This window comes from Abrus precatorius, unplaced genomic scaffold (assembly GCF_003935025.1).
Source record: "Abrus precatorius isolate BTA unplaced genomic scaffold, Abrus_2018 Scaffold10, whole genome shotgun sequence".
Taxonomy (NCBI): Eukaryota; Viridiplantae; Streptophyta; class Magnoliopsida; order Fabales; family Fabaceae; genus Abrus; species Abrus precatorius.
Genome location: NW_020874292.1, coordinates 17,621,214 through 17,636,805, shown reverse-complemented (window position 1 = coordinate 17,636,805; position 15,592 = coordinate 17,621,214). Strand labels below are relative to the sequence as shown.

The window sequence follows — 15,592 nt, the reverse complement described above, 5'->3', positions numbered from 1 at the left end:
TTCCTTCAGGTCTTGCTCCTTGACTTTGCACATGAGGAGGGCAATAAACACTTCAATTTTGACTTCCAAAGGCATTCTCCCAAGAGTTAGGAGGATTACTCCTCCACCCTGAACTGTGATTGCCCATGAAGTTTGCCTCTTCTTGCTTAAATTCTGGGCTTGCAGGAGCTCTTACAGGTTGGTCTCGAGCCTTCATTAAAGATTCTAGTTGCTTTGCAAGGGCTGCCATTTAGTTCATTAGTGGGCTGTTGCTCTCTGCTTGGTAGACCAGAGCGGTCTCTTTCCTCTTGAAATCGTAAGAGTCAGCGGTGTGCCACTAAAAGCTAGAAGATGTCATCTCATCTATTAGTTTGTATGCATCATCTGGATCTTTTCTTATGAGAGACCCTCTTGCTGCAGCATCAATGGTAGCCCTGGTAGTAATTGATAGGCTACTGTAAAAAATTTGTACCTGTCTCCACGTCAGAAAATCATGATGAGGACATCTCCTCAAAAACTCTCTAAATCGCTCCCATGCTTCGAATAAGGATTCTGCTTCATATTATTAGAAGCAACATATCTCCATCATAAGCTTAGAGGACCTTGATGGGGGAAAGTACTTCCCTAAGAATTGTTGATTGAGATCCTCTCAAGTTTTGATGGAGTTGGCTGGGAGTGAAGAAAACCATGCATTCACCCTTTCAGATACTGAGAAGGGGAAAAGGCGGAGTCAAAGAGCATCGTTGGAGGCTCCATTGTACTTGATGGTATCCGTCAATCGGAGAAACTTTGTCAGATGAAGATTGGGGTCTTCGTTAAGCATGCCTCTAAACTGTATCAAGTTCTGGACCATGGTTATGAGTGCTGGTTTCAATTCAAAATTGTTAGCCTCCATATTAGGTGTCGCAATGCTTCCAGGAGTGCCTCTAGCTGTGGGTGTCATGTAATCTTGAATTGATCTCCTTCCCTCTGCCATTCTTTGCTCTCTCACTTCTTTTCTTTGTCTACGCACTGTTCTCTTAATCTCTGGATCAAATAAACAAGTTGTAGAGTACTTAGAACGAGTGAGCATACATTAAAAGAAATTGTTAAATAAAAAAAATAAATACGAAAATTATAATTTTTTTTTAACAATAAACAAAACAGAATTAAATTTAAATAAAATAAAACACAAATTGCTTAAATCAATTAGATTTGAGATTTTCTTAATATTGAAAAAGCAATCCCCGACAATGGCACCAAAAACTTGTTCCGAGGGCAAGTGTACCCATCGAGAAGTAATAAAGGGTTCTTAAATTAAGTTCCCAAAATATCGTCCCACAAGGATTGATTTTCAATTACTAAGAATTTCCTAATTCAATTGTTTAAGCTTCAAAGATACGAGATTAATTAAAAACAAGAATTTATAAAATTAATTATAAAACTAAGAGCAAGGAATACAATGCACGTCTTGGTGAAACTTATCGGAGAGGAACCTAGGGCATATGGGTTTTCTCATTCAATCCTTTATGTTATTTTTTTGTTTAACTCTAAATCCGATTTCCTTGTGATTATCAATCATTCATACGAATACTATTAATACCCAATGGTCATGCAATATTAATATTATTTTCTCTAAATTAACATCCTCAATTGTCATGCAAGACATTAATTTAAGAAAGCTTTAGGAGCCTACGAACTTGTTAATTTAATAACGATTAGAAGAGAAAGATTGGTTTGGTCCACCTAATCCTTTATCTCATTTTACCCTATAAACCTATTAATTAAAGATTGGTTTGGTCCACCTAATCCTTTATCTCATTTTACCCTATAAACCTATTAATTAACCAAGGTACAGTCGCCTGACGATATAATTAATTAGGATTAAGAAAGAAGCACAATAGGATAAAATCTAACCACAAAACGGAAATCAAATTTAGATTCAAACATCAAAATTCTATAAATTCATGAACAATAGTTCCCATAGCCCTAGCTATGGACTTAGTTACTCAAGCTCAAGAAAAGAACTAAAACAATCATAAACAAATCCATAATAAAAAGAAATAGCAAACTAGAGTGTGAGATGTGTTCCCGGTCTTCAAGTATGATCGCTCGAAGCTCCAAGTCCCGCCAAGCATGTGCCAAAGATTCCGTGCAAGAGAGACGAGATCAGATGTATTATAGAGCCAAAGCTAAGATGTAAAAATCGTCCCTTGTGATGCCTGAGATCTTCACTTTTATAGGATTTGTAAACCCTAAAAACTCTTCATAATTGGGCTTCCCGCAGATGAGCACGGCCGTGCAAGGCCTTAAGCACGGTCGTGCATGGGATCAAAGCACCCCCGTGCTTGTTGGAAGGGTCTGGGCGTGCTGGCTGCTACGAGGCTCTAATCTTCTATCAATTTGGGCCCAAAATGCACCCAAAATTCACTTGCGGCCTCTTTATACCAAACTGCACAATTAATATATAAATTAGTGTAAAACTCAAATAAAATAAAGGTCAAATATGAATATATGGGCTGTAAAAAAGGGCCTAATTACAGACTTATAAATAATCAATTTCACTTCTTTAACCAAAAGATAATTCCTTGCCTCATTGATCCTAATACCTAATTAAATCTCTCTAATTCCTTAGGTGAACTTCAATGAAATTTTGCATTAAGTTTTGAAAATTATAGATTACTAGATTATGATCACTTATTCCTAAGGCCTCAATAACATAGGTACATGATTCAGATCTGAGATATAAACTCAATTTTCATTGATAAGGATTCCTCTAACTTCAATTGAATGAATGATTAGTTCACAATTGTATTAAGAATAAAATCACATACTCAATTCAATTAAAACCTCAAGGTCCAGATCCAAAATAATATCACAATATCAAATTTGGATCCTTAGATCCCTAATAAAAAAGGTTTAGAACAATATTACAATGAAAGAAAGAAAAGTAAGAGAAGAAGAAGATAAGGAGCAGAAGAACATCTTTCAAGACCTAATCTTCACCCTAATTCCTCTAGTAATAAAACTTAAAAGTCACTCCCAATCATTCTCTCTAACTTCCCTTGGAAGCTAAAATAGTTAGAAAGTAAAAAATGACAAAAAGATTACAAAAGTCTTCAAATCTGAGCTCATAACTACTATTTATAATTTTTCTTGCCTCTTTCCACATTAGCACTTTAATCACTGAGAGTTCAAATGTGGAAGGCCTTCAAGAAGCTTCAAGGCTGAAGTTGTAATAGCTTGTCAACTTATTCAAGACTGACGACTATCCCCACAAACTAATACAAGACTTTTCAACATGTTTTGTCCTCACTCACACACTTCCCGGGAACTTCGCAGAAGGTCACCTATCCCATAATTTCTCCAATTGCCAGGAGCCGCTCCTTGTTCGTGCCACACATTGCACCGACGATCACTCCCCGCCCTCGCCTAGCACTTGGGTGTTACATGCCCACCAGCTTCTGCTTGGTTCATCCTCGAACCACACCGTATTGGGAGAAAGGCCTGCTCTGATACCATTACTATAACAGCCTCGCAACTTATTTGGGACTGACGACTATCCCCTACAAACCAACACAAGACTTTTCAGCATGCTTTGTCCTCACTCAAACACTTCCCGGGAACTTTTCAGAAGGTCACCCATCCCATAATTTTTCCAAGTTAAGCATGCTTAACTTTTGAATTCTTAAGTGATAGGCCACTGAAAAGTAAATACATTTTATTGGTATAGGTAGTCCTAATCAATTCCTTTAAGCTATCCTCAACTGTATACACAGTCTTTGGATCTCTCTTATTTCAGCGTAAGTTTGATTCATTTATATGTCCCTTATCGCCGGAAGCCTGCCAAGAGTCGTTCCTTGTCCGTGCCACACATTGCACCGACAATCACTTCTCGCCCTCGCCTAGCGCCTGAGTGTCACAGAAGTAGGAACTCTAATAAACTAAAGTTGACATTTAAAGGTAGTTTCCAGACTTCTATTATTTTGCACAAACACTTTCAATAGCAAGAGTGTTAATGCTCATGTGTTTTTTAGATTTTGCCTTGCGCGTGGCTACTCTTAGCATTTAGAGTGTTTACACGCATTTGTGTGTGGTTACTCTCAGTGGTGAGAATGTTTACGTGCATGATTCCTGGGCAAATTGGCCTTGGGCGTTATTACTCTTAGTAGCAAGAGTGTTAACGCGCAGGCCCTTCATGAATTCTATTGCTGAAGTGTTAACTTTTAGGTATTATTTTGCGTAAACACTTTCAATAGCCAGACTGTTAACACGCATGTGTTTTCCAAGATTTTGCCTTGCGCGTGGCTACTCTTAATAGTTAGAGTGTTTACGCGCATTTGCGCGTGGCTACTCTTAGTGGCGAGTGTTTACGCGTATGATTCCTGGGCAAATTAGCTTTGGGCGTTATTACTCTCAGTAGCAAGAGTGTTAACATGCAGACCCTCCATGAATTCTATTGCTGGAGTGTTAACTTTCAGCACTTAGAGTTGCTACGTACTTGATTTTCATGGATTTTCTTCTTTAAAGTGTTAATTCTATGCACCCAAAGTGGCTACACCCAGCACTTATCACTTAATTCTTGGTCTTCTAAGCTCAATTCCTTAATTTTCTTCATTTCAATATCAACTTCAAAGTCTCAGCTCAAGCTTCTGCACAAAAATTAATTTTTTTTAAGCCAAATTTCTCCAAAATTAGAATAAAATCCAAAATTTAAGCTAACTACACAATTATGAATATTGATGCAATTTTTATGATATTTTTAAGTTTATTTAGTACTTTACTACTTATCTATTAACAAAAACTGTGCTAAAAATATAGTAAAATATGGATTTATCACTCACGACACAAACCTATTGCTCAACTATTCACTTGCACGTCCATAAAGCTTGACTTACCACATTTTGATGGGACCGAATTGATGTCGTAGGTCTTCAAAATTAAGCAATTCTTTGATTATCACCAAACACCAGAGGAGCAAAGGCTTCGAATGGTCTTTTTCTTTGCCTTGGAAGGTGAAGCCTTGACATGGTTTAAGTGGCTACACACGGACAACACTTAGGAGGCATTTCTCTAGGTGCTCGAGGTACATTTTGCCCCGTCACACTACAAAGATCCAAAAGGGACTCTGTTCAAACTATGTTAGACCGCCACTGTTCGTGAATATCAAAATTAGTTTGAGGCCCTGGCGAATCACATTGTCGGGTTGCTGCCTCCATTCTTTCTCAGTTGTTTTGTCTCGGGTCTCAAACCAAAGATTAGATGAGAGGTGCAAGTTTTTCAACTATATCCTTGTCCTAAGCCATTAGTTTAGTGAAGCTTTAAGAGGAAAAATTCACAGACATGTCAACAACATCTCGATCGAACCAATTGGTGTTCTCCGTAGCCAAAATTGTCCAAACCACCCAATTTTTTACTCCTACCTTTTCTATTCCAAAATCCCTAAACACAAGCTCAACACAACTCAACCATTCCACCCAAAATGGTAAGCCAAACTCTAATTTACCCTTGATCAAACAATTAACCCCCGCAGAATTACAAAGTTGTTGTGAACGAAACCTGTGTTATTATTGCGACGAAAGGTATCGTCTCGGCCACAAGTGCAAATGGGAGTTGATGCTCTTAATTGCTGAACCAAACAACCAAAGCAACTAGTTGAAGATCTAACTCAACTCTTATAATTAGATACCTTATCCCAGAACGAACCACCTAACCCACCGATGCCCATTCAGCCCTAATTAGCTTACACATGTTATTGGGCCATTCAATACCCCAAACTCTTAAGGTATTAGACCATATCAACACTGCCCGGTTGCAGTCTTAGTGGATAGTAGGAGTACCTATAATTTTATTCAGGATCGTATAGCATGGCACTTGGGCCTTCGAGCTGCTCCTGCTCAAGGTTTTCAAGTGTTAGTTAGAAATAGTGAAAAGTTGCTTTGTTCCATAGTGTGCAATTAGGTACCTCTGAAATTTGGCTCTCACACTTTTCTAGTTGATTTGTTCGTATTGCCTTTGAGTTATGCATATTTGGTATTGGGAGTTCAATGGCTTACCACTTTGAGTCCGATTCTTACAGATTATGAGAAATTGACCATAAAGTTCATCAGAGGGGGAAAAATGGTTGAACTTAAGGGTGAACAATGTTTAGCCCCACAAGAAGCCACTATGCATCAACTTAAACCCTAAACTAGTTTAGCTACAACTGGTTTCACCTACAGCGCCTCCAATTTGGTCTCAATTAGTACCTGAGGTTGAGGAGTTGTTGAGTAGATAGTCCCATATTTTTTAGGAGCCAAAGGGGATCCTTCTTATATGAGAAACTAACCATCAGATTCCTCTGATGGAAGAAGCTAATCCCGTGAACATTAGGCCTTACAGATATCGACACTTCCAGAAATATGAAATTGAACGTTAAATTAAGGATATGTTGGTTGAGAGGATTATATAATGCAACGCAACAATAGTGCCTTTTCATCCCTGTATTACAGGTGCGTAAGAAGGATGGATCCTGGAGGTTCTGCGTGGACTACCAAGCGCTGAATGCAATCATAGTAAGAGATTGCTTTCCAATTCCTTCGATTCATGAACTACTAGATGAGTTGCATGGAGCACAATGGTTTTTTAAGATGGATTTATGCTCTGGATACCATCGAATCCGTATAAGCCCAAGTGATATTCTAAAAACTACTTTTCAGATGCATGAAGGACATTACAAAATTCTTGTAATGCCTTTCAGATTGTGCAATGCACTGGCGTCGTTTCAGTCAACAATGAATATCTTATTTTATGATTTTTTGCGGAGCTTTGTTATTATTATTTTCTATGGCATACTGGTTTATAGTAAGTCATTGGAAGAACATCTGATTCATCTTGACATGGTTTTGTAATGCCTCTTGACTAATCAGTTCTTCCTCAAGAAGAGAAAATGCTTGTTTGCAAAAGAGAATCGAATATCTAGGCCACATTATAAGCAAAGAATGAGTTGGGCCAGACACGGAAATAATTCAAGCTATGCTTATGTGGCCAACACTTAACAATATGAAGCAGTTGCATGGGTTCTTAGGACTGACTGGATTCTATCGTAAGTTTGTCAAACACTATGCTTCAATAGTTGCCCCTCTCACCAATTTACTTAAGAAGGACTTATTTACTTGGTCAACCGAAGCTCAATAATTGCTTGATCAGTTGAAGGTTGTCATGACTCAAGCCCCAGTTTTGTCATTACCTAATTTTCAAGAAGATTTTATCCTGGAAACTAATGCTTCTGGGCAAGGAATAGGGACAGTTTTGCTGCAAAACGACCACCCTATTTTGTATTTGAGCAAAAAGTTATGCCCCAAATTACTGTCATCCTCTACTTATGTTAGAGAATTGTATGCAATCATAGCCGCGGTCAAGAAGTTGCATACTTATTTGTTGGCCAGACAGTTCATTGTCCATACTGATTAGCATAACCTTAGAGAGCTAATGACTCAAGTAGTGCAGACACTAGAGCAACAATACTGTTTGTCCAAGTTACTCGATTACACATATGAGATAGTATACAAGCCGGAGGCATCCAACAGAGTAGCAGATGCTTTGAGTAGGGTACGTGGAAACCCAACTCAAATGATGGGGCTAACTGTTCCACAATGTGACTTAGTAAAAAAAATTCAAGCAGCCTACAATTTTGAGCCTGACATCCAACAAATATATCAAGGCATTCTTTGTTGCTTGGGGGAATATCCAGGCTTTAAAATTATTAAAGGGGTCCTCCTTTATCATAATAAAATTTACTTCTCTGATCGATCGCCTCTTAAACAAGTTTTATTGGAAGAGTTTCATGCCACATTGATGGCTGGACATGCATGAATAGATAGAACATATGGAAAGCTGAGTGAATTTCTTTTGGAAAGGGATGAAAAGGGATGTGACAAATTTTATCAAAGCCTGCGTTGTTTGTCAACAAGTTAAGTCCCTTACACATCTTTCTTATGGTTTGTTGCAACCCCTTGAGCCTCCCACAGCAGTATGGGAAGATATCTCACTTGATTTTCTCAGAGGGCTCCCTCCGTTCCAAACATATTTTGGTTGTGATTGACAAGTTTTTGAAGGCTTCCCATTTCAGGATGCTCCCTACTAACTTCACGGCTGTAAGAGTATTAGAATTATTTGCATTCATGGTTTGTAAATAACATGGCATGCCAAAGAGTATCATTTTAGATCATGACCCAGTCTTTATGAGCAATTTTTGGCAAGAGCTTTTTTGGGTGAGTGGCACCAAACTCCGGATGTCTTCAGCTTATCATTCACAAAGTGATGGCCAAATAGAAGTCGTAAATAAAATGCTGGAGCAGTATTTAAGGGTGTTTGTCCACATGAAACCTAAGTTGTGGGGAAAATACCTCCATTGGGCTGAATGGCATTATAATTCAGCCAAACATACAACTACCGGAGTCACACCTTATGAGGTCATTCATAGCTAGCCACCTCTCTCATTATCGCAGTATATCGTGGGTATTAGCCATAATGAAGCTATTGATTCAGACTTGGCTGCATGATAGGAATTGTTGAATAAGTTACGTTCCAAGTTACTCAGAGCTTAATCTACAATGAAGTATTATGTAGATCAAAAAAGGTTGCCACATCCCTTCCAAGTAGGTGATCAAGTTCTTGTTAAACTAAAACCATATCGTTAGGTAATGGCACGAAACATTAGAACTTCAAAGCTAACTCAACACTTCTATGGCCCTTTCCGTATTATGAAGCAAATTAGTGACGTTGCTTTTCAGATAGAGTTACCTGATGGAGTTCAGATTCACCCTATTTTTCACGTTTCCAAATTGAAACTATTTAGCAATAATGTTGATGCTTCTACTTTAGAGTTACCTCCTGCAACTTATAATAATAACCTAAATTGCAACCTCTTGTGGTGTTGGATTGGCGTAACTCTCTTATGTTTGGTGCACATGAGGCACTGGTACAGTGGAAAGGCTTGTTTCTTGAGGACACTACTTGGGAAGATCTTGAGTTGCTGCTCAAAGAATACCTAAAAACTTGCACCTTGAGGACAAGGTGCTTGTTGAAGGGGAATGGGATGTAATGGCACATGATAATGAAGCTAAAGTAGAAGAGGATGGAAGTGATTTTGTCACCAACTCAATGTTGAGGAGCAGACCCAAACGCAATAAAGTTAGGCCAAAGTATTTTAGGGACTATGATTATACTGTTAAGGGTAGATTGAAGTAGGTGACAAGGCTTATTGTGGGCATGAGGGCTAGGTAGTACTTCCTTTGTAGTTAGAATCTTCATAGTTAGAATTCTTCGATATTGTCACCACTTTACTATATGTATTTGGTTTTGCTATTGAATGAGATATAAAAAGAATTATTAGTACTTTATTTTTCTGTTTATAAAGGAAGCCTAACATGTAAAATAGGCATTACAGGGTCAAACCACCCCACCTCAAGTTTCTAGCAAGCCAAGTTATTAAAAAATTGACATATATATTATTTGTGTTTTTTTATATGCACCGGCTCAATCTGCTAGCAAACTCGGGTCAACCCGAAACAAGCCGAGTTAATTTATGTGCTTTTAATTTAATTTTTAATTAATAGTTTAAATTTAAAAATAATTTACAACTACATCATAAAATTCTTAATTTCTAAAATCAACCACCTTCCTTTTTTCCATTCTTACTCATATATGACTATCATGTGTTACTATGTATTGCATTCTTCTTTATGTTTTTGCTCTCAAGTTCATTCAATGTTTACACTGTATTATTGACTATTTTGTTATTTGTTCACCTATGTTGTGATAAAATTTATGTGATTTTAGCAACCTATGTAACCATATCTACGTGACTCTAGCAACCTATGCTACTAGATATATAAGACATTGGAAACCTATGCGACTAGATCCACGCAACTCTGATGTGCGAGTAAATCTATGCGACTTTGACAACTTATGTGACTAGATATAGTGATGTTGGCGAGTTATGCTATGTCAATATTTGTTTTGCTACTCCAACCAATTATGTGACCAAATCTACATGACATTGATGACATATGTTGGGCCAATATTTTTTCACTTGGTTGATCTTTGTGCTCATTGTGTTTATCTCTACTTATGTGTTTCCTTGCACGTTATTTAGCTACATTTCTATGTGAAATTTGATCTATCACCAAACCATCTCTCACCTACTCATTGTTTGATCATTTGATAATTACTTGGCTAATACTAATAAATATTAAGAAATAAATGATAATAAAAAAGTAAATATATGAATAATATAAATATAAAGTTAATTAGTAATTTAAAAAATTTATTAGTAGTATTGGTCACTAATTATATAATTTTAGGATTTTTTTCATTGAAAAATATTTTATTATTATTTTTAATTTAGTAAAGTTAACCTGTGAACTATGCCACAAGATAATATGTTGAACCAAGTTACAATTTTATATATTCACTATAAGGTTGATTGGGTTAGGTCAGCTCACTATTGAGCCTAATCCATGGTAAGTCAACCCAAATAAGTCAAGTTAACATACTTTGACAACTTTAATTAAAATATAGAGTTCTTTATACAAGATCCTTGTAACATTCCTATGCTAAGTCATAAATGATTTTCAATGTAATAATAATGGTATATGTTGTTCTTTGACTTAAAGTCTACTAACACATTGGTTTGAATATATTATTGTTATACTATTAATACTTGATAAGAACATTTTAAGAATGATACTTAGTAAGATTTCACAATTAAGTTATTTATTTGATATCACATAAAATTATATTTACTATTATAATAATATCATTGTATTCTTTTTAAAAGAAAATATGAAATGCTTCAATATTAAAAAAATAATTGTGATATACAAAAGGTATATTCATAACATAAAGACTTCTATTGTTTCAATTGATAATTATGGCATGCCTATTAATCCCAAGATTGATGTAATGGTTCTCAACACTTTAATAATTTTTTGATTTTTTTTTTAGTTTTAGGTTAGCATTGATTTTATTAATCTAAGGTTTGCATAAGTATTCATGTTGCTTATTTCTTGGTTGGTAGAAATTGGATATATGACATCCTATGAGTGGCACAAATTTTTGGGATTTATGACATGATTTCATATTTCTTGCTATAACTTTTTGGTTTTGTAGCAAATGATGTTAACACCCTTATTCTTCACTATAGTCACTCCATTATTTAAAAAATCTTATGTTTTACTCTTTGTTCTTCCTACTTCTTGCATCTTTTGGTCTTTCTTATTTTTCTCCTTTTCTTTTTTCCTCTACTTCCTTGGTGCTTATTGTAGCACTGCAAATAGAGACCCTTTAAGCTTTAAGATCCATCTTTGGTTATGACAACAATCAAAGTGACATACATTATTTCTACTTTTTTAGAATTTATGTCAACTGACTCTAGTAGGGAGCTATTTGACAATGACAATACCAAATGACCTTCAAATGTAAGAGAAGCCAAAAGTTTGAGGAAGAAGAGAGGAGGGATGTGGGGAGTGGAGGAAAAAAAGTAATGAAAGGATATATTTAATAGAGTTATATTACAAGTAAAGTTCTTTAGAGAGTGATAGACGATGCCGAGTCGCTATCAAAACAACTAAGTTTTTTACAGGTTTTGTAGTATAGAGCCAAACCTAGGTCGATTCATGGAGACACAATTTCAGTTAAATTCAATTTTAGGTTTTGTTTTAAAGAATGCAAATAAGGTTTTTTGGGGTTTTGAAAATTACAAATTAATTAAATTAAATTACGAACAGAATTAAATTGAGTAAAAATGAATTAAAAAAATCAATCCATAGAATACCAATTGCGTGTAACTCCAACTATCACAGTATCTAAAGATTTAAATCCGTGTTTGAACAATCACCCAATTCAATTATTAATTTAATTGAATAACCTTATTGAATAGAGCTACAAATTAAATCAAATAATCATTTAACCTAATCCGCATTAATTGTCAAATTAGAGCATCAATCGATTCATATTTGAATCCTGAAAACAGAAATGTCAATTATGATCACAATTCTGAGATTAGAGAAAAAAGTGAACAAACTCGGAGCAATTTAGCGCAAAAATCAAGTCAGAATTACGACGTTTGGATTCCATGGATTGAACGAGAGGTTTAGCCTTCCATCAAAATGCTTACCCCACACAAGAATGAGAAAAGAATAAGAGAGTTTGAAAGAAAATAAAAACAAAGATTCTTATTTTGACCAAGTCTTAAAATCTCAAAGTGTCTAAATCCCTTTCCAATTCAGAACCTTATTAGTCTATTTATAGATTCTGATTAGGGTAAATTAAGTGGCCAAAATGCAGGCTCTAATAATATCTAAAAATCCAAATACAATTATTAAATAACAAGGGTCTAAATGCAATCCCGCAACAATATTTAGCAAATCTGCCTTAATTTCAAAAAATCATAAAAAATCAAAAACAACTCCAAATCAAACGATCTATATATGTATTTTGAAGCCGTAGATGTGTAGAATCCAATACAATTGAATCAACCAAAAATGATTGTTGTAGAAAAGGTTATGGCCAAAAGAGTAATTAGAGGTCAGAATAACCAAAAATATGAAATTAAAGCATTTACATGTAACAAGCCCAATTTATTCAGATAACTAGAAAATGATAAAAATTCTAAAAATAAAGCATATAAAAAGTGTTTATTAATCAAAATAAAATTATAAATATAAACCTAAAATATGTCACATCAAATTTCCCCACACTTAAGATTTTGCCCTCCAGGGAAAATCACAAAATCAAACCATAGGGGACCTAAAACAAATTAGGCTATGTATAAAGCCCATCAAGTTCAAATATCATGGTTAGAATGGAAATCACTCTTCACACTTCAAATTGACAAATGAACTTATCAAATCAAGTGAATGAACCATAAGAGATAGAATCCTCACATGATATACTCTCAATCACTCAAGTGTATAAGGTAAAGTGTGTCACTCAAAATGCACAACATGAAGCATGATCATCCATAAGCTTGCCCATTGCCTATTTCTTCGCTAGAATTCACACATACAGACAAAAATCAACAAGACTTTTCTAGGTTATAAAGGACCATAGTGGAGGTGGAAAAATTACAAAGGTAATCAAGTTAAAACCAAAGAAGATATAAAAACAATGGGGAATGAATCTAAAGAAATTAAGTATGAAAGTAAATTCCCTAAACAAAAATATATTGTAATACAATCCAAAAACAATCCTCTTTTACTTTTGCTAGCGATCCAATGCTCCTTTTCCTTTTTATTGCTTACTTTTTCTTTTTCTTTGTTTCTCCCTTTTTTTAGTAGCTAATTTTTCTTTTCTCTTGCATTTTCTAAAGTAATCTCCCCCACACTTATTTTTATGATCATTCCTAAAATTATTCTAAAGTTCTTGTATCCCTTAAGGTTGGGTCATTTTATTGTTTTACACCTTTGCCTTGAAATGAGCTAAGATCACAAGAAATAGGACAATTAGGCTCAAGAGGGCTTAAATAATGGAAATAATGCAAGGTTGACTTTTTGGTTAGTAGTTTGCAAGAAAGAAATAATGCCTCTATCATGTTAATACAAGCATATGGAAATATAGTCTCAAAAAGGCTCAAGGCAAGTTATAGTGTCATATAACCATGAGTGTAATCATATAATGAAGAAAAGTAAAATGACATGATATTGTCATCTATATGGCTCAAAATCTCACAAGGTATATATTCTATCACAAATAACCAACACAAACACATAAGATATCAAAGTCTACCTATCAAACTGAAGAATGATTCAATCAATCCATCAAAGCCATAATAATCACTTAATTAGACTATGTACACACCAAAATTATAGTACTCCCCCCACTTAAAATTAGCATTGTCCTCAATGGAAAACACAATAAGCATAGGGACAATTCAAATAATTTAATAAGTGAGAGAGAGGTAAGAAAACTCCCTATAAATCGAAGTAGGTGGCCAATTAAAAAGTGGCCTCCTCTTGTTCATGTTCCTCTAAGCCGTTGTGAAAAACTTTGAGCCGATGCCCATTAACCTTGAAGCTCCTTTGTGATCCCATATCCTGAAGTTCAACAACGCCATAAGGAAAAATATTAATAATAAGAAATGGACCATCCCACCTAGATCTTAATTTACCAGGCATCAACTTATGTCTAGAATTATATAAAAGGACTTTGTCACCAATGTGGAACTCTTTATGCTCTATTAGCTTATCATGAAAAACCTTAGTGCGCTCTTTGTAGATGTTAGAGTTCTCATATGCTTCTTTACTAATCTCTTTAAACTCTTGTATTTGAAGCTTCCTATGTGAGTCAGCTGCCCCTATATCCAAGTTACATTGCTTGATCGCACAAAATGCCTTATGCTCCACTTCTACTAGTAGATGACATGCCTTGCCAAAAACAACCCGATAAGGAGAAATTTCTATGGGTGTTTTGTAAGTGGTTCTGTAAGCCTACAGAGCTTCTTCCAAGCGTAGACTCCAATCCTTTCTGTTGGGTTGGACAGTCTTCCTCAGGATTTGCTTTATTTCCCGATTCGAGATCTCTGCTTGTCTGATATTCTGAGGGTGGTATGGTGTGAAAATTTTATGCATAACCTCAAACTTCTGAAGTAAGGTAGCCATTATGTGATTGCAAAATGTGATCCCTGGTCACTGATTAATGCTCTGGGAAATCCAAACATGCAGAAAATATGTGATTTTACAAAATCTAAAACAACACGAGCATCATCAGTATGAGTGGCCTTTGCCTCCACCCACTTGGAAACATAGTCCACTGCTAACAAAATATAGGTATAGTCAAATGAAACAGAGAAGGGACCCATAAAATCTATGCCTCATACATCAAACACCTCACAGAAAAGGAGAGGTAGTTAGGGCATCTTATTTCGGCACGAGATGTTTCCAATCCTTTGGCATCACTCACATGTCTTACATGAGTTGTGTGCATCTTGGAACATGGTAGGCCAATATAGTCCAGAATCTAAAATCTTTTGGGTTGTACGTTGAGGTCCAAAGTGTCCACCACAAGCCAAGGATTAGCAAAATCTAAGCACAGACTAGAACTCAGGTTCAGGCACACATCGTCGATAATCTTGTCACTGCACATTTTCCATAAGTATAGATCATCTCAAATATAGTATTTGGAATCACTCTTCAGCTTGGCAACTTGAGCTTTGAAAAATTATGTAGGAATCTCCTTGGTAACCAAATAATTCACCAAGTCTACATACCAAGGATCATGCCGTTCAATGTGGTAAAGCTGCTCATCAAGAAAGGTATCTCTAATAGGGAGATCCTCCAGTGGCAGCTGAATTATGCTCAAGTAGTCTACCACTAAGTTTTCTGCACCACTTCTATCTCTAATCTCAATGTCAAACTCTTGCAGAAGAAGCATGCAGAGAATTAGTCTCGGTTTAGAATCTAACTTCTTAAGCAAGTACCTCAAAGCTGCATGATCAGAGAAGACAATTATTTTAAAGCCAAGTAAATATGAACAAAATTTATCTAAAGCAAAAATAATGGTTAAAAGTTCTTTTTCTGTAGTGGTGTAGTTTGCTTGTGCTTTATCCAATGTTTGAGAAACATAGGCTATGACATGGGGTTGCTTTTCCACT

The 15,592-nt window shown here is 35.7% G+C and overlaps 1 non-coding gene across 1 annotated transcript; it reads left to right on the top strand.

Annotated features, from left to right (window-relative positions):
- Nucleotides 1–467: 467 nt before the first annotated feature.
- LOC113853418 lies at nucleotides 468–574 on the top strand. Its single transcript, XR_003502590.1, has one exon. It is a non-coding gene; the product is annotated as a small nucleolar RNA R71 (small nucleolar RNA).
- The last annotated feature ends 15,018 nt before the right edge of the window (nucleotides 575–15,592 follow it).